The 19,631-nt window shown below is 38.9% G+C and overlaps 1 protein-coding gene across 3 annotated transcripts in view; it reads left to right on the forward strand.

The window, feature by feature from the left end:
- The first annotated feature begins 237 nt into the window (after positions 1–237).
- The window catches only part of STAG2 (STAG2 cohesin complex component), a 116,746-nt gene continuing 97,352 nt past the window's right edge, over positions 238–19,631 (forward strand). For 2 of the 3 annotated variants that reach the window (XM_068532751.1, XM_068532753.1), the window contains exon 1: positions 238–457. The gene's annotated coding sequence lies outside the window, so the exon portion shown is untranslated. Of the gene's footprint in view, positions 458–1,316; positions 1,448–19,631 lie in introns of those variants that run through there. The other variant, XM_068532752.1, reaches the window with a different exon arrangement.

Here is a 19,631-nt window from a genome sequence, read left to right on the forward strand (position 1 = left end):
AGGAGGACGCTGGGTGGGTGGGCAGGGGGCCAGGCGTTGCAGTGGCGACTCTCTGCCGCTAGATGACGCTCCCTCCCAACGGGAGCCGGGCGCGGGTTCGCGGCCGACAGATGGCGCCTGCGCGTTCCATTCGCCTCCAAGTCGCCGAAGAGCGAACACCCCAAACAATCCCGAAGCGCCACCAAAAAAAAAAAAAAAAAAAAAAAAAAAAAAGAGAGAGAGAGAGAAAAAAAAAAAAAAACCCGCCGGATCCGACCGCCACTTTCAAAACCCCCCACCGCTCTAGAACCGCGGGAGCTTCCGTCCCTGAGTAGAATTCGAGGGTGTAAAGAAGAGGAAGGGAAAAATATCTTGTACCAGCCCAGGGGTGAAGAAGCCCCCGGCCTGAGAAAGAAGGAAGGAGGAGTGGGGGAGGCGAACAGTCTCGTTGCTGCCTCTGTATACGCTGAGGGGGGAGGTAAGTTATAAAATGGCGGAGGCGAAGCTTCTAGAAGTTTGGAGGGGCACCCGGAGGGCGCGGGGCCCACCGTGAGGCGCGTGTGGTTGAAACAGGGCGCGAGAGAGGAGTTGGGAGGGAAAGAGACTGGGCACTCCTGCCGTTTAATTTCCTCTCTTCTTCCTTTGCCTCCAGCGGGGCCCGCCGTGGAGCGGGCGGTCAAGTGAAGGCGGGGAGAAGCCTCCTCGTCCCCGCGTAACCCCCAGCCCTTCTTTCTCCCCTCTTCCCCCAAGTGGCTCCCTCAGCACTACCAAGGAACTTCCAGCCCCCCTTCCTCCCTACCTCCTACTCCTAGAGTGGCTTTCTACCGCAGGACTCTTCTTTTCGACTACCCTCGCTGAAGGTTTTCTCTTCCTTCCCTCGCCCCACTCTCCCTCGGGGCCTCTACGGAGACCCCCCCCCCCATGGGTGGCCCAAAATGGAGAACGCGGAGCAGCGCAAGATGGAGGCTCTGCTTCTCGGTGTAGTGTTAGATTTAGGTGCCTTTTCTCCGGCAGGCTCTTAAGCCTGGGAGAGCCCGAACTGGAGGTGGGGTGGGATGCGAGCCGTAGTGGGGGAGGAAGGCCGGGCGGCCGCGGTTGGGGTGGGGGAGAGCGCGGCATCGCGGCGAGGGGAAGGAAGAGAGCAAAATGGTGGTGCTGGGAACCTAGGGGGGAGGGGAGGCGAGGAGGCTCGCTTGTGTATATTTGGGCCTCGGACCGAGGGAGGCGAGGGAAAATCTACTCTGATCACACCCCTCCCTCGTGCCCCCTCCCTTCTCCCTTCCCCTCCTTCCTTTCCTCCCTCCCTCCTCTCCCTCCCTCTCTTCCTCCCTTCCTAGAGAGGGAACAACATTCATGTGACGGGCCCCTCTGCTTCTCCCCCGCCCCATCATCTCCAGCGCGTGGTGGGGGAACTGCCGGGGAAAGCGATTGGCATCGATCTCTCCATCCCTTCCGAGGCCCGACTTCGGTCAGTTTTCTTCGGGCAACAATTTTCTGAATAGGTTGGGGTCTGGCGGTGTTGGCCCCCGCGTGCAGACCTTGCCCCGAAGGGGGCCCTGCCTGCCTGGCATGGGAGGAGGGGGGAAGGGCGGGAGTGGAAGGCTGTTTGTTGGGGGGTTTTGGCGCCACTTTTGTTTTAGTTTTAGTGCTGCTTTTCGTTCCCACCCCCACCCGCACTGTCTTTCTCAAGGCACGAACTGAGCTGATCCTTGCCCCAGGTAGGCAGCTTCTGCTTTTTCCCTCCACACTTTTATTCTTGCTTGGGGTCGACTTTATTTTTTCTTCTCTCACGTACCCGGTGATCTGTGGACGGCGATTTTAGGACGGAAAGGGTCGGATGGGCCATGGGAGAGAGAAGGTGTGGGAAACAGCATCAAGTAGTTCCGCAAAACTTTGAGCCCCGTTCTCATTTTCTTCTGGCCTACATTCGTAAACGTATTGTTGATTTCTGCCCTTTTTTCCCTCGTCGCGAGAATGTCTTGTTTTGCCTTTAGTTTTTTTTATAAACCGCTGTACTTTCGACATTTAGTTTCCGCTCCCCCTTGGTGTATATGTCATTTTATTTTTAATCATGAACTGTAATGGGTTTTATCCTGTGATTTTTCGTGCTGCAGTGTTCAGCTTTAATTTTTAATATTGCATTAGTAGTTTCATCTGGTTTGTGAGACTTTCTCTTCCGTGGCCTAGAAATGTTTTATATGTTGTTGCCTACCGCCCCCCCCCCTCCTTTCTCTTGGATGTAGTTTGTTAATTGAGGGTCATGGTATTTAATGGTTATTTACAGTTTACGTGATATATCTATTAGAAACTTTTGATGTGTACGATTAGATTTAAGTAAACGAAGAGCTCGTGTTGGTTTGAAATGGTTCCTTAAAATGCGCGGGCCGCCCTACCCCCCCCCCCCGTAGAGCCCCATCTTCCCCTCACACTGGAGTGTAAATTCCATACCCCTTTTCTCCCACGGACCGCCGTATTTCACGGCAGCCACACCCTGTATTTGTCTCTGTGGATTGGGCTCATTATCAGCTTAATTTAGTGACTCTTAAACCACCATGATGGGACTTGCTTAAGCACGAAGCTTCTTTTCCTGTTTAGTCCTAGTGGTTAGTGTCGAAAGAGGAATAATCGAGGTTTCTTGATGAAACCTGGTGCGGTCCAACCTCTGCCTTTTTTCTGTTGTCTTTTTTCCTACTCCGGGCTGTTGGCGGTGTCAGCACCGCTGCTGGGGGCGGGGGTGGAGGGGAGAAAGAGTCGGGTTACCGAAGTGCGTCATTCCTGGCTCTAGCAGGGCCTGCTCGGGAGCTGCTGGTGTTTGTTACTGTCCTCGCAGCACTTTCCTGCCAACCTTCTCTCCCTGCGTATTGGTTAGGAGCAAAAGCAGGAGGCGGTCTCCTAATTCTATCTGTAGCCTAGCGCGTTGCGTTTAAGGGTATATGTGAACTTATTAAAAAAAAAAATCGGCCCTGGAAAGTGGATACACTTCTCTTTAATGACATACAATTCAGGTAGTTTAGACTTGATTTCATATGTTTTCCAGTGAACGGTGGGGTAATTTTGAACATTTTAAACCACTTACGTTAAAATGCCTGGGTTTTTTTCTACACTGATATCAATCTATAATTAGGAATCAGAAGGACCAGTTAAGGCATAAGTGTTCAGCGGTTTTTCAAGTGGTTGAATTGTAATTTTATGGCACATTATGTTAAATAGTCTTTTTTTTTTTTTTTTTTTTTTAGTTTTGAGCCAAGGTGCTACGTGAATGCAAGCTAATTGTAAATGCTTAAGTTCATTTTCATCACATATTCTTATTTACCCTTTTAGATGTAATTTTAAATATGTCCTTGGGATCATATTGGCTTTATTAGATTCTTAAAGATGGGTATTTCCCTTTTTTAAACAAAATCCGAATTCTTAAAAAAATTTACCACCTAACAAGGAGTTGTATAGGGTGGCTGTACAGTTACATTGTTAGATTCTTGACTTCTTGCTAGTCTTTGATACTTTTTTATCTTTGGATTTTTCTCTGTACATACTGAGCACAGTGTCTTCCTCTTAATTCTTTTCTGAAGATAATTGGGGGAGAGGTGGGAGATAGAGATGAAACAAAAGTGGCCTTGAGTTGATGATTGTAGCTGGGTGATGAGTGCAGGAGAGCTCATTGTACTATTCTCTCTACTTTTGCGTGTACTTGAACGTTTCCATAATTAAACAGAAAAAATTCGGAAGAAAAACATTCAGATTGTCTTGCAATTTTGGTGTCATGACTTAAGTTTATATTTACATATTATTTGCCTGGGAAACTTGGCCTTGTGTATAAGTAATTACACAATGTCTGACTTATAAACTCAAAAAATATTTAAATTGAACCAGTATAGAATAAGCAAGATAAATGGTTATAAATTGGTTGAACTTTAAATGTTTGTAACTTAGTCTGAATGTGCTCTACTTTTAGTTTCTTTTTTAATCCTTTGAAAATAGGAAAATTCCATTAGCAAATTTTGTAAATTCTGCTTGGTGTCTATTTCATTAAGTTGGAGTTCCAGTGAGTCAGTATGAAAGGGATTTACTATTAATAGGAGGGGCTTTGGCAGTTGGAATAAGTGACAGTGGAAGGGATTCGGGTGCCCTAGGGAGCATTCCTGGTAAGAAGATCGAGGTAGGAGTTGAATTCAGTTTCAGTATTTGGTGTTTAATGAATGGGTAGAGAAGAGGATTGGAAAAGAAATCTACTTCTTACCTGTTCTTTCCCACTGTGAAATAACTATAGCATCCTAAGGTATCAGAGACGGGCAGTGGGGGTGGGGTGGTTTTTTAAAAAATTGATCTGAAAATGAATGTTTACATACAAAATGAGTTAAAGCTCCCCTCCCCCCACTTTTAACCATCTGATGCTGTAAATAGTTAAAAGTTGATATGTAAAATATTTTAGTGTTTTATATTAAGAACATCTGACCATTACCCATCAACAGTAAAGTAAAAATGCGTTGCCATTAAAACCCTCGGTCTCCTTAATTAGTATATTTGTAAATTGCTCCTACAAAGAATTTGTAGATCATTTGAAGTTAAGTGCCTTATTTTCTGCAATTTAGTGTTGTTCAGTGGCAGGTTTTTTCACCCTATAAGATGTATTTTTGAACATATGTCAGAGTTTTAAAGGGAACCCAAAATAATGGATATTTAACTTCTGTATTTGGTGAAGTGTGTTCCCTAATCATTATTAAAGCAAAAATTCCACCCTAGGCTGGGGACAGACATTTCGTAATTGTTAATATGAGTCTGTTTGTATATTTCATATTCATCATTTTAACTTTAGAAGGATGTTAAGAGAAGATAGATTATGTATTTTGAACTCTTGTATGCGAATAATCTTAAATGTTGAGGATTGTGACTTCAGATTTATTTTATTGTGAGGCAAGAGCTAAACTACTAAACCAACAAATTATGAGTTTGGTAACTTTGAAGTCTAGTTAGGATTTTTTTTTAAAAGCCCAAGTACTCAAGATTTTAATGAAATTAAATTATACATTATTTTTTCATTGTTTTCTTTTTGAACCTTAATGACGTCGGTGGTCTCCTGAGAACCTATGAATTAAAATGGGTGGGTTGGGGTGGGGGACAGGCTCAGGCTCAAACTATCCTTTGGGAATATAGGGTTAGATGTGAAAATACACCTTGGACAGTTAAGTAATGCTTAATACTCTGCATGTTTAACTGATGCCACCCACAGTCATGTGTGGGAAGGGAGTAAACACTGAATAGCATATTCTTCTTTGGGTTCTTTGTAATAGATGGAAGACTTCAGTTTTTGATGCTGCAAGTTAACTTTCGAGCTTAAAATTTACATTAGATGGACACAGTGATCTATTACATCTCAGTGGGATACGGTTCATATCTTTAATGTGACATTTTTGTCTCACATGTTAAAAAAAAAACTGGTCTGTGTTAGTACTTTGACATCGCTATTAGATTATTCGAAGACTTGAACACAACAGTTTACTATACCTATACCTATTTTGGGAGTTGGGGAGCATAGCAAAGGCAAGGGATAGTCCCAGTTATCTATGGGTGTCAGTATATATTGAAACACCGTTAATTATCAGAGAGTAAAGAAGAAACTTTAAAGATACAGATTATTTTAAAAGTTCTTTACATGTATTTTATTTGTGTAATTTCTACATTTGATACATATTTAGGACTTTTAATTTGTGGTTCAGTACTGCTCCTGTATAATAATTTTCTATATCTCCGGCTATCATGAGTGGCGGTTATTGCGTGTTCTCTTTGCCAAAGATACGTGAGAAAACAAAATTGTCAGCTTGATATTTTTCAGTCTCCTGAGTTGCCTGCTTTGCCTTTAATTTAACCAAATTTTATATTTTGTCAGTATGAGTGGTGTTGCTTGGTGGAGTCTTAATTTTTGTATATGTGCATTTTTAAAAAAAACTGCATCTCTTTAGCAGCTATGGTAATCTGCTACCTGAACTGTATTTTTAATGTACGCTTGCTATAGCTCTATCTTTGGTACTAGCCAGAAGAAAACAAATCTTTACATATGGTTGGTCTAGTCTAGAGATTATTGAAATTGTTTTAAGCCCCACCCACTCCCCCAAATGAGGGGAGGGTGAATAATGTTGATGGTCTGTTCTTTTTTATTTTAATTGGAAAATACACGACTAGGCTTGATGAGACAAACTAGAGCGATTTCTGTAAACTCTGGATAATCTAATGTACAACTCAAAGGTAAAATTCCTTTATGAAAATATATTGTTCAATCTTTGCGACTGGCTCCCTGCTGTATCCCTTTAAATTCTTCAGGAACACCCAAACACTGGTAAATATAAACAGCTTGTGATCGCAAAAAAAAAAAAATATTGTTCAAATTATGTTGAATGTTGTTAGAGGGGGAAAAAGTAGGTCCCATTTACACTTTTGCATGAATAACATTTGTTGTAGTGGGATTTGACCTATAACTTGTTGAATCCTGAGATAGTCTAAGAAACTCTTAATTTAGTTGCCATTTGAGTGACTTTTAAATGCCAATAACTGTACTGTGTGTTTTAACAGGTATTGTTTAAACTTCTCTGCTACCTTGCAAGATAGATGGTTGTCATTTTACAGATGGGGAAATTGAGGCTCTCAGAGAATAAATGACTTGTCACATGATAATAATTGACAGCCTGAATTCACACCCATATTAGTCTGGCCTCAAAACCTTTGTACTTTTTTGTTAAACTCAGTAGTTTCTCTTAACTCTGTTAGGTCTTGGGATATCTATCACTAGAAAGCATGTATCTTTTCATTGTTACAAAATGAAGATTTTTTTCACATATAGTACAGGGTTAATGCAGATTTTTAATGTAGGGTTAGATGAGTTGCTGCCTGATGAACGGTCTAAATTGTGTTTTATACTTATAGTTGAAATAGTTGAAATAAATCTGAGCTTTAGTTTTGTTTGAGTATGCTCATTATACAAAAGTTTGTGGAATAATATATATATATTTTTAGATGGGATAATATGTTGAATTGTATTCTTGATTTTTGGGGGGTCATACTATGGTAGATAGAGTGGTTTCACTGATTTCTTTTTCTTTTGTCATTTAAGCTCTATATAGAATGGAGCTAAATGTGTCTGAGAATAGTTCCCCAATCATTCAGCATGTTTATCGAGTGATTTGAAAAGAGAATTTAGGTGACTCTCATAATTCACTGCTCTGGTTCTGTAGGGGGATTTTTTTGTTATTTAATGGTACCTTAAAAATATTTTCTTCTAAGTGTTAGTACCTTCTCTGTTTCTACTTTCTATTCTAGTTCATCTTTTCACTTAATTAAAATTTCTTGTTCTTATTTTTTATCAGGTAATAGTTAATATTGCTGCCCTGGATTATTTGGTTCATTAGTGATCAGAATCTTGGTCTCAGCTTTCTTTGCTTTTCCTCTTTCTCCTTCCTGCTTTTCATAAACTATAACTAGAACTTTTCTAATCTGAAGGAATGCTAGATATCGTATAGCTGGCCTAAGATAAATTAGTGGAGATGGGGTAAAACCAAAAATATTAGTGCTTTTCACAGCCATGAGTCAGATTTATATATTTTGTGTTAATCATTTCCTTAAGCTTCATTCTGTAGGAAATATTTTTTCCAGGTGATACTGTCTTCTACTCAGACTCAATATTGAGTCTTTTCATCCATATTTTCCCCTTTGTAGTCCAAGAATACCACTGGTGTTCTACCACAGAATTATGCCCCAAGGCATCCATTGTATATAATAAATTAGTTTCTCTCCAGTGCATCTAGAAAGATACTAGCTATGTACTGTTCTTGGGAGAATTCAGGAAATTGTCACTCAAATCATTTTCTGAGTTCTGTGGTTAATAAACATGAGGAACGCTGGTTGAGAAAGGCTGCTAGAATATTAAGGGACTTGGTTTGGTGCCAAACAAGGTTTTACTTTTCATGATTTCTTTCCTGTCAGTAACCCTAATATAGCCTCTACTTAAAACTTACATTTGATAAAAAGTGAATGCAGTTGCTGATACTGCCATTTCTGTGGGATAAATTGGTCAGTGTTGATTTCCAGCAGTTAGTGCTACTTAGTTGTTTTAAAGAATTGAATATTGAATGTGGGAAGTTAAATGCATAATTTCATTTGTAAAAAAGAATATTGTAGGAGCTCTGTTCATTATTATTCAAAGCCTTTAATAAGAAGTCTTTGACAGTGACTAACATTAACAATAGGTGACACTAACTGTACTCTTACTGTGTGCCGGACACTATTACAAATGCTTTATGTGTATGGGCTCACTTAGTCTTCATAACCCTCTGAAGTAGGATGACCATATGATTTTTTGTTCAAACCAGGATACTGTTGAGAGTGAAAGGGGGCACTAACTGGATGGCATGCTAGGATAATAGTATAAACTAGGACTGTCCCAGAGTAACTAGGATGTATGATGACCCTAATTAACAAACCCCCCCCCTTTTTTAGAAGAGAAAACCAAAGCATAGGAGGCCAAGTAACTTGCCCAGTTAGTAAGTGGTAGGAAGAGATTCGAAACCCCTATGGAGATTTCTTTGGGCATGAACGTGATTTAAATTACTTTACACTGCCATATTCTTAGAGTTTGTTTATTTTTACTCTTTTGGAGGAGTTTTTATTGGTATGGGGTCGACAGTAAAAGACAAGATACAGTGTTTTTAAAAACCCAGTAGAATTTCCAGTTGGCTTTTTTCAAGTGATTCTTAAGACTTAAGTGATGATGTCTTAATGTTGAAAAGCAACTTCTCTGAGTGAGGTCCTCCTAAATAAAAGCAGAAAACTCCATGATAACTACTTTTACTGTTTACATCTGTATTTGTTTTCCTTACATCGTTTAGACTCCCTTTACGGGTTTCTTAGGAGGAAATGTGAATTGTATGATATTTCATGGGGGCTCTTAGATGGAAAATTTCTTCTGAGAAGAAAGCTGAAAGAGACACAGTTTTGTGACTAAGGAGAAGTAGTATTAGAAAAGAAAGAAAAAGGTCTAGTTTAGAGACTTATTCGAAGTTAAACTGATTCTGTACCATAATTTGAAAATTAAGTCTTTTGGAGATTGATGTGTCATTTCGTAAAATTAATAGTTCTCTTTTATTTTTGGTGACTTTTGTAATTGCTTTGTATTCCCAGCCTGTTTATGTTTGTGGTACACCCCTCCCCCCCCAAATGATTCAAACATTTGGTGAAATGATTTCAGCATAATCACAGATTTTACTATTTTGTAAAATAAGATTTTTTTCCCTCTTTTTTTCTTCTAGTGAGGGTGAGTAGTAGACAGCTGATCTTAAGAGGACTTCATACTTAGCTATTTTAATATTTCATTGAGGAATTTGTTTTTTTTTCCGGTAGCTAGTTCACTTTTGTAAATATTGTTGGCATCACTATCTTATAAACAACTGAGAGGCTATTAAGTAGGTCTGTTCAATTCTTAAAGTCATTTATTTAGTTCATTAAAGCCATCGTGAAGTTGGAAGGCGGGGACTGCATATCTGACCAGAGGAAGGAATTTGTGGGCCGCATAATGACTGGTAAACAAAAGGTTATTTTGTGGATTTGATTTATTACAGAAATTAATACAGTTGGTTTTTAAAAAAGGCTATTGCTGGGTTTTAATATGGGGCCCATGGATAGGGTGGAGGTGTGAGAACCCTGTGAAATTAATGTACAAAATGTATAACTGCATTTATTCAAGTTCTCAAAAGAGTTCATTCGTTGTTTTTTCAGCTGGTACTTAAAGTGCCTTCAGGGGTGGGATATACAGTGGTAAACTACATAGTCTCTGCCCTCAGTCAAGGTTGTCAGTTGAGTTTTATCACCCCAAAAGGGTTAAAACTAACCCATTTTGGAAACATTATGTACTGCGATTACTGTATATTAAAAAGAATACTAAGCTAAAACCAATAGCCATCAATGCAGTTTTGATAGTGTCCTTAATTTAAGAGTAGTGACAAGTATTTAAAAATAAGGACTACTCTGAAAAGCTTTGGGGGAAAATAACAATTAAGGACTGTTGATGTAGCATTGCAATGCTTCAGTTCAGTCTTCGGTGGTTGTTAATAAGCTAAGTTAAAGGAGCCCATGATCATTCCCTGTAACCAGTTACTGTTATCCAAAGGTTGAGACCTTCTAAAGTGATATTGTGCTTCTGTGTAAAAGAAAAAGAGGCAATCAACAATCACTCTGTTATATGGGACTCTTGTGTGTCTTTCTCTACCTCAAGTTGTAAATGCTTGCGTTTAAATAGGAACTTAAATTTATCCATGCTTGTGTTTTGCTTTTTGACTTTGGATTCTTTGTTGGAGTGTTAGCTTGAAATGTCTTTGTAGCAGTATATGATACTCATTAAATTCATTCTCTACATATATATGATGGTGTAGGTTTGGTATATTTAAAGTAGTATTTCCATTTCAGGATTGGGATATATGATACCCTCTTTTCCTGGGTTTCTAACGTTTTTCTCTTTTCAAAAGCAAGAATTTTTCCACACTCACCAGTGTATCTCCTGCCTTGTAACTAATTTGCAAACTTTATGGTGATTAGAATGTTACTGCAAAGAACACATTTAATATTCTCTTACTAAAAAAGGCCTTTTTTTGTGATTTAAAGAAGTAGTATTAAAGATAGTTGGGAACATGAACCTTTGAGAATTTCCTTTCTATGCTAAAGAAGTAGAGAAAATGTAGGAAATATTAGCAAAGCCATAATATTTTTCCTTTGGGATATGTCCCTCCCTGTTTCCACCACTCATTCAGGCCAAAAGACATTCCTCAGACTTTATTCCTGGCAGGAGAATTGAGGAAGTGGTGGTAGCCATGGCTGGCAGGGAAGTAGAAGCTTGAAGGTATGTTTTTGAAAAGCAAATTTGTCAATGACAAATGGATTTTTCCAGTTTGAGTATATGTACTTTTTTGAGTTTTGATTACATGTCAATGCATAAAGTGCTACTATTCATTGAGGAGTATTCAGTGGTTGCATTCATATTTGGGTGTTCTAAATATACTTGAAAAATTTCAGAGGGATTATCTGGACAATACAGGATTATATTAGAAAAGATCGTTTAGTAGGGAATTAGTTCCTAAACCTTTGAAGTTAGACTGAAACAGTTACCCAGGTTGCTGCAGAAAAATAGCAAACCTAACATGAGAGATAATTATTTGTGTGTATAAATATGTAATGTTTATATGTACAATATTGGTGAATATCCAAACTTATGTCTTATAACTAGTTTACCTTTTTCAGACAAGGAATTACGTTTTTATCTGATTTTGAATTCTTGTCTCATTGTGTAATATGTATCATACAGATTTCTGAAATGGTAATTAAAACCTTAGGTTTTCTAGAAAAGTAACCCTACATTATAATTACATGATTAATATCTCATCTTCAAGACCTGTATGTTGGAAGAGAAATAGTCAGTTTCCTCTAGCTGGCTTTGCATTAATGATAAACTTTGTGTATCTACAGGATACCATTTATAGGATCTACTACACAGCAAGTCTCCCTAACATTTAATTTTTATTTCTTAAAACAACCATGTGAGGTAGTTGGTGGTATTTTCATTTACTGAGGTTCAAAATAGTTAAGTGACTTGCCCAAGTTCACTCAGCTAGTTAGTGGCAGAGCCTACTTTTGAATCCAGTTCTGCCTAATTCCAGCACACTTCTTTACACAGTGATACACTGCCTTCCAGTGGGATGATTTATAGATTTGTGTAGTGTTAACTTTTGGCGGGGGGGAAGAGTAAGAGGGGGCAAGCATCCTAACTTGATGACACTGAAGAAGTTAGACTTCTCAAAGTAGAAAACTTTTGGAAATTAGGTCGGGGAAAGGCTTATTTTCTACCAAGAGCTGATAGGGAATAAATTATTCTCAGTCTGAAGTTAGATGTGATATGTTTCGTATTTTATAATAAGCATCAAATAACACTTAGAAGAGGGTTGGGTGGGGGAAGATGATAAAGTTTGTTACATTGAATTTGTTTTAATCCCCAGTAAAGTGACATCTGAATTAATTTTAAGGAATTAAACTTCTTATAAAATAAACTATGAAACAAAACGTTATCCAAAGTATTGTTGGCATATGTCTCACTAGTAGTGTTCCTACTAAAGGACTAATGGGAGCAAAATCTGTTCAGGTAAATTGGTCTAAATCCAGATAACATCATGATGCTACTTTTATGTTCTTCTGTTCTGTTTTGATTTTCATTTTTCTCCAGCACCCCTTTTCTGTTGCATTTCCATCTCCAGTATCTGTACAATTTCTAAAATTCTCCATGGAAAGTAGAACTGTTTTGATGATGATTTCCTTTTTTTACTTTTATGCTTTTACTAATAATACTATATAACTCCATATGCTAGGCACTGAAATAGAAGTGATTTCAAAAATAAACCCATTTTATGCTCCCAGCAACTCTCTGAGGTAGGTACTGCTATTGTTTCCTGTTTACAGGTGAGGAAACAGGTGCAAAACAAAAAGGTAAAAATTGCACAAGGACACATACCTAGGAAAGCGGTGGAGACTTGATGTGAACCCAGGCAATCTGATTAGTGTCCCATGTTCTTAGCACTACAGTACCATACTGCTGATTGTTGACATTAATGTGAATGGTTTCCTCATCTTGGCAGTGTATTTATTTTAAATCCTCTCTTTAATCGTGAAGTATGTTTGCTCATTCTAATAAGAATTTTAGAGGTCAGCAGAGGATTGGGGAAATTTCTGATCCTCAGGTTTCCTAGCTATAAAATGGGTAATCCTGCATGCCTTATGTTATTATGGGGATTAGATAACAATACTTTTCTGAGTGTTTTCTGTATGCCAGACAATATGCCTAGGGTTTTGCTGGCATGATAGGCCCCCAGATAACTGTAATATTTTCATTTATTGAGTACATTCTGTATGTCAGATACTTGATGTAATATACTACTTTTACATCTTACATTGTATAGGGGATATTGTACTCATTTTACAGAAAACTGAGGCCTAAAGAAATTTAGTAATTTGCCCAAATACGTTCTCACCTCTCGGCCGTTGTATTTACTGTTCCCTCTGTCTGGTGTGGTTGCTCATTTCTTCAGGACATTTTGCTCACTCAAGTAATTAGCCTTTCAGTGAAGTATTCCTTGGCCATATCATGTAAAATATCTTTTGCCCCCAACACTTCCTTTTCTCCTTACTGTATTTCTCTGCATGGCTCTTTTCATTATCAAACATAGTTTTATGTGGGTTATCTCTTTCCCCACCTTAGAATGTAAACTCATTGAGGGCAAGAATATTTGTCTTGTTCATTGCCTTAACCCCAGCACCTAGAACAGTGGTTGGGACATAGGTAGGTTGTATAATATTTGTTGAGTGGATGCATTATGTGGTATCCCGAGACCCACTAGGCTTACTTGCAAGCTGATCCTGAATTAGACTGATTTAATCTTAAGGGACCAAGATGGGCATTTTCCAAAACAGAGATGTGATGAGGATTGTGCTTGGGGCTGTTTTGGGGTGGGAGTGGGGAGGCAGTGCAGTCTCATGTTGTAGTTTTTAGAAGTCTGCTCTCATGAATTGCCTTGAATTCCGGGAGGAGTATGTGCCCTCAGGTCATCTTCTAGGTTCTGTGAAGCCTTTTATCTCTTAGTAGAGGTCTGCTTTCCAGCTTCTTACTGTCTTAACTTTCAACCCCTCATTTTGCCTAAAGATTTGTTCATTGACCATTTATAGTGTATTTGTGATGTGCGCAGTGTGGAGCTGTGAAGCAGGGAGTTGGCTTCATACAGGAAGATTCCTAGCTTTGCCATAATATGTACATAAATATGTATGTATGGTAAAAAAAAAAAGAGAACTGCTATGTACTGAAACTTTAAATAATTGTTTTAGTTAATATTTTGATAGCACATAAAATCATTATTTTCTGATGTCTTGGAATTCATACCTCTTTCTTTCTTTCTGCTTCTCATAAAATTTGTTGCAATAATGTATGTAGTTGGAACATGGTAGTGATAACACTGTACCATGCTCTTGCATTTAAATGGTAGCTGATTTTTGAGAGAAAGACAAAATTGTATTTTTAGATATTTCAATCTTAAGCTGATATTAGTGCAACTGGAGTTCAGCAGATATAAGAGTAGGAGATAGACCTTAGGGATCCCTGTGCATACTGTACATTGGTCTTTAGAGGGGAGAAGTTATAAATAAAGAGGAGCAGAAGGCCGGGAATGAAAACCTTATTATTAATTGGGTAGGAGGAAGAAGTAGGAACATTGATAGACTGGTCAGGGATATAGGAGAAAATCTAGGAAAATGTAGCATAAAATCCATAAGCATCTAAAATTTGAAAAGAATCCAGATGGCATGTTCTCCCATCTGGGAGATGCTTTTAAATTGTATACAGTATAAAAACTGTTGTTTCAATTATGTCAAGATGAAATTATCTTTAAAGCTGATATAATCAATGGTTATCCTTATGTAGATTGTTTTCTTTGTGGCATCTCTTGGGAGTTGGGTTCTTCTTCCATCCTGGGTCCCAGGTTACCAGACTAAGCTGGGAAGTGGTCTGGGACGAGAAGGGAGGGCATATCTGGCTTATTGCATTCTGAAAAGTCAATGAAAATTTTACTGGAATTACTTTGTATGGAACTGTAGATAATCAAAGAATTGATTGTACTTAAATATGAGTGGTATTAGATAATATACTGCAATTTGATGTCCTCTTCAAAATAGCTGTGAAAATTATGATTGGATTTGCTGGAGTCTATTTTGAAAAGGAAAACCTTTTCTTTTTGTCCTCTGTTCTTTTATATGAGATAAGTGTGTAGGCAACCACTTCACTTCAAATTTTGTGGAAAAACTATCTTGGGTAGAAATAATGCCAGACGTGACTATCTTACAAAATTTTCTCACTTTTCTGCTTCTTGGGATAATATTTCAAAGAGAAATTATTGTTATCAGTCTAAAAAACTACTCATAATTCTACTTGCTTCAATCCAAAACTATTTATTTTTTAAAATTTTGGTAAAATATAAAATTTTACCATTTTAAGTATACAGCTTAATGGCATTAGTTACATTCACATAGTGGTCCAAACATCACCACCATCCATCTCCAGAACTTTTTCATCATTCCATAATAAAACTCTCTACCCATTAAACAGTTCCCTGTCTCCCCTGTGCCCTCAAACAGTTCCTGGTAACCAGCGTTCTGCTTCGTGTTCCTATGTATTTGACTAGGTACCTCATGTAGGAGGAAGCATAGATATTTATCCTTTTGTGACTGGCTTATTTCACTTAGCACGTTTTCAAGGTTCATCCGTGTTGTAACATGTGTCAGAATTTTCTTCCCTTTTAAGGATGTATAATATTCCATTTCTGTATATACCACATTTTGTTCATTCATCCATGATGGACACTTGGCTTGCTTCCACCTTTTGGCTGTTGTGAATAATGCTGCCATGGACATGGTATACAAATATCTGTTTGAGTCTCTACTTGCAGTTCTTTTGTGTGTATACTGAGAAGTAGAATTGCTCCACAAATATTTGAGTGTCTATAAGTGGCAGGCACTGTGCTAAGGGGATATCAGTGAACAAGGCAGGCCTGGTCCCTGCCCTCAGAATTTACAGTCTAGTAGGGAAAAAAGATATTAAATAAGCAGTTACAATTAAGTATGGTAAGTGTTACAAAAGGGCAAGTACAGAGTGCCATGTGTATATTTTATATGGTCGTAATAATGTATATATTGTTAAAGTAAAAAGAATACAAAACATCAAATGCTATTTCATATTCTGATATCCCCTGCAGCACCTCACTCGCCAACCTACCACCACATGGAAATTTTTTTGTTTCACCCCCCCCCCCCACATTTAAAAATTTAATGCATCTGGAATATATTTTTGACTCTGATGTGACGTAGGGCTATTGTGCTATTGTGGTTTATAAGCAGTATGTATTTGGTCTTCTCTATTTCTGGCACAGAGCTCCCCAAACCCTTCGAATTTCCTCAGTGTTCAGAGTGATAGAGGTATCTTTTGTTATATCAATAAGGTGACTTTTAGAAAGCACCTTAGGGTGGGGACTGGTTGGTTGCTAGTGGAGCCAGCTGTGGTTAGAGGGTTAGAACTTTCAGCCCCCACCCCACCCTCACCTCTGGGGGCATGGAATGCAATCACCAATGGCCAATGATTTAATCAATCCCGAAGCCTCCATAAAAACCCGACAGGAAAGGGTTCAGAGAGCTTCTGGTTTGGTGAACTTGTGGAAATTTGGGGAGAATGGCGAGTTCCAAGAGGGCTTGGAAGCTTCCTCGCCCTTTCCCTGTACCTTGCCCTGTATCTCTTTCATCTGGCTGTTCCTGAGTTCCTTTTACAATGAACTGGTGATCTACTAAGTAAAATGTTTCTGAGTTTCGTGAGCCGCTATAGCAAATTAATTGAACCCAAGGAGGGGTTCTTAGTGTCAAAAAAAAATGCACAACCTAAAAGTTGAGAATTATGTTTTATTTGGAGGAATTTCTGAGGACTTAAACCCGCTAGACAGCCTCTGAGATAGCTCTGAGGGACTGCTCCAAAGAGGTAAGGGAGGAGCCAGGGTAAATAGGAGTTTTGCAACAAAAAACAGGTAGTTAGAACATCAAAAGATTACTGTTAGTTAAAGAAAACCAGACATCTCAAGTTAATGAATTTAGCACTTTTCTTGTATGGGAAGATGCAAGAATCTGGGCTCATTGAAGTCATTCCTTTGATAGGCACCTTATCTAGGTACACTATCCTGTTCTTTCCCGTCCTCAGTCCCCTCAGGGTGCACCATTGCAGGGTGGCTGCTGTGGCTGAGGGTTTGGCAGTGGGAAGCCCGTTTGTCTCCGTCCTGAGTTCCCTCAGGGCTCACCATCGGGCCAGTGGTAGTGGCTGATGGCTTGATGGCCATAGCATCCTTTGTTTGCTGATATGGCAGGCAACATTTTTCATTCATGTTAGGAACCTCTAATTTATAGCCAGTCGGTCAGAAGTACTGGTAACAACCTGGACTTGAGACTGCCCTCTGAAGTGGGGTTGGGCTGGGGCAGTTCTGTTAGGACTGAACCCTTAAACCTGTGGAATCTCATGCAGTCTCTGGGTAGACAGTGTCAGAATTGAGCTGAATTGCAGAACTCCCAGCTGATGTCTGGAGAATTACTTGGTGCTGTATGAGATATCCCCACCCCCTCACCCCTGCCCCCAAGACAACATTGGAATTGGGTCTCAGAACCAGTTTAGCTCTATACATTTTTGTCTTTTTGTGTGTGTGCCATACCATCAACTACCTAATTATTTTCCTTGCTGTACATTTGTCTGTCTCTTTCCTCCTCTGTTTTAGAAGGCACAGCTTCTATGAGTAACTTTGTTTTTTCCCCTTATCTAGTTATGTCCAGCAGTGGGATCATGCTGTCATTGAGTATGAACTTTTTGAAGCTCCTTGTAAGTGAAGGTGTGTTGTTTTCCAGTAGGGTCGTACCTACCTTACAGTCCCACCGTTGCTGTCGTGTGTGGTAACCACATTATCCCTGCTTTGGAGATGTTATTTTAAGCAATTTTGCTAGTGGTATCTCAGATTCCTTTAATTTGCATTTCTTTGATTAATAGCTAGAATGAACATTTCCCCTTATTTTTGAGCAAGGTATTTTGAATGTGACAGCCAACACTTAAGTTTAACCTGAGGGCCTTTTAATTATGAGTATACAGTAGTTTTCTGGTTAATTACTGGTAGTGATGGTTTTTAGTATTAAGTCTCAATAGAAGTATCTAATTATTTTAAATTGGATTTGTGTATTGTTTTGTAATGTCTGTTCACCTTATTTGTGGTGTTAGTTCATTTCAATTTACGAACAGCACTTGCTTAGGAAACCTGCAATAATCTATCCATCCACTTGTCTAGCCCAGTAATGTTAAGTTGCATTCAGTGGACAGTTTGTGGATGAGCTGTGCTCAAGTGTTTTGTAAACGGAGTATGAGAGAACCAGTGGGAAAAGCCCAGATTTTTTTTCTCACTGCAGGGTAATCTTCTTAGCAATGCAGCCGACAGGGAAATTAAGTTTTTATTAGTAGTTCAGCCTGTTTTTCTTTCTTTTTTAAAAAAAAATTAATTAGTTTATTTATTTTTGGCTGCGTTGAGTCTTTGTTGCTGCACGCGGGCTTTCTCTAGTTGTGGCGAGCAGGGGCTACTTTTTGTTGTGGTGCGTGGGCTTCTCGTTGCGGAGCACAGGCTCTAGGTGCACAGGCTTCAGTAGTTGTGGCTCGCGGGCTCTAGAGCGCAGGCTCAGTAGTTGTGGCACACGGGCTTAGTTGCTCCGCGGCACGTGGGATCTTCCTGGGCCAGGGCTCGAACCTGTGTCCCCTGCATTGGCAGGTGGATTCTTAACCACTGCGTCACCACGGAAGCCCTCAGCCTGTTTCTTAATAGTAATGATTACTTAGTCATGATCAGGGTAGATAAAGTGAAATTGGCTGTTCGACGTCGTTCTTTGAAAAAAAATAATTACATGATTGCATTAATGGTTGTGCCATGTAGTAGTCAGTCCATAGACTACTTCCAGATAGTAAGTTCATAGACTTCCCCTACTGAGAATTTGTCAGTGTCAAGGCATTGTGAAACCAATGGTAGAAGATACTCTTCTTTAGATATCTGAGAATGTTCTGGACTATCTAACTTTAGAGTGATTAAAGATACATTAGCAGCTTTGTAGTGAAAAAATGTTCAGGTCCGGGGAGAGAAGTTCAGGGCAAGTGGAAATATAGAATAATTTGCAAGCATTTTTTTGGGGATTAGGACTGACTTTAGTTAGGAACATAAAATGTATTACTTATAGCTTTAGTTAAAATGATCATATTACGTTTAAATGTAGTGAATGGATCCCTGCTCCCCTCTCAACCCAATCACCTTGTTTTATTTTCATGGTAGCTTTACCACTGCTTGGTATTTTCTTATTTCTTTGTGGTCTTTGCCCTACTGGCATTTAAGCACCATGGGAACAGGGGTTTTACTGTTTAATGCTGTAACTGCAGTGTTTCTAACAGTGCCTGGTATATAGTAGGTCCTTAAGAAATACTTGTTGAATGAATGAATTATTCACTAATTTAGCTGGATATGATTGAAATATTCAGAAATAAATTCAGTCCTACTTGTGAATGTAACTAAACTTCTGAACTTAAGAATGTCTCAGAGTTTTTTTTTTATTTTTTAAATCAGTTTGAGAAGTGGGAAAAAGATCTGAGAGGCTTGTCAGTGTTACTATAGAATACAAGAAATTAGATGTAAGGCTAAAAAGGCACCAGTCTCCAAAGATCATTAAGTAAATTTTTTGCTGTGTGTAACTATGTCTGAACTCATCATGTGAGCTATGACTATTAGCATATTTTCTTATCAGTTTTATCTTCACAAGTTAAGACAAGCTTTTACTCTTAAGCATCTGATTTGGTGTATTTCCAAACTTAGACAAGTTTCTTTTACACGTTGCAAAAGTTAAGAAATCTGAAGCAGGTGAGAAGAGTAGTTAGAAAACTATATTGCCATTTTGCCACCATCTTGTAGGGGGATTGACGGAGGGGGAGGTATGTTTGCTTTCACTGTGTTCTCCTGTGTTGAACCTATTACCTAATACCA

The sequence above is a fragment of the Eschrichtius robustus genome, chromosome X (genome assembly GCF_028021215.1).
Source record: "Eschrichtius robustus isolate mEscRob2 chromosome X, mEscRob2.pri, whole genome shotgun sequence".
NCBI classification, from domain to species: domain Eukaryota; kingdom Metazoa; phylum Chordata; class Mammalia; order Artiodactyla; family Eschrichtiidae; genus Eschrichtius; species Eschrichtius robustus.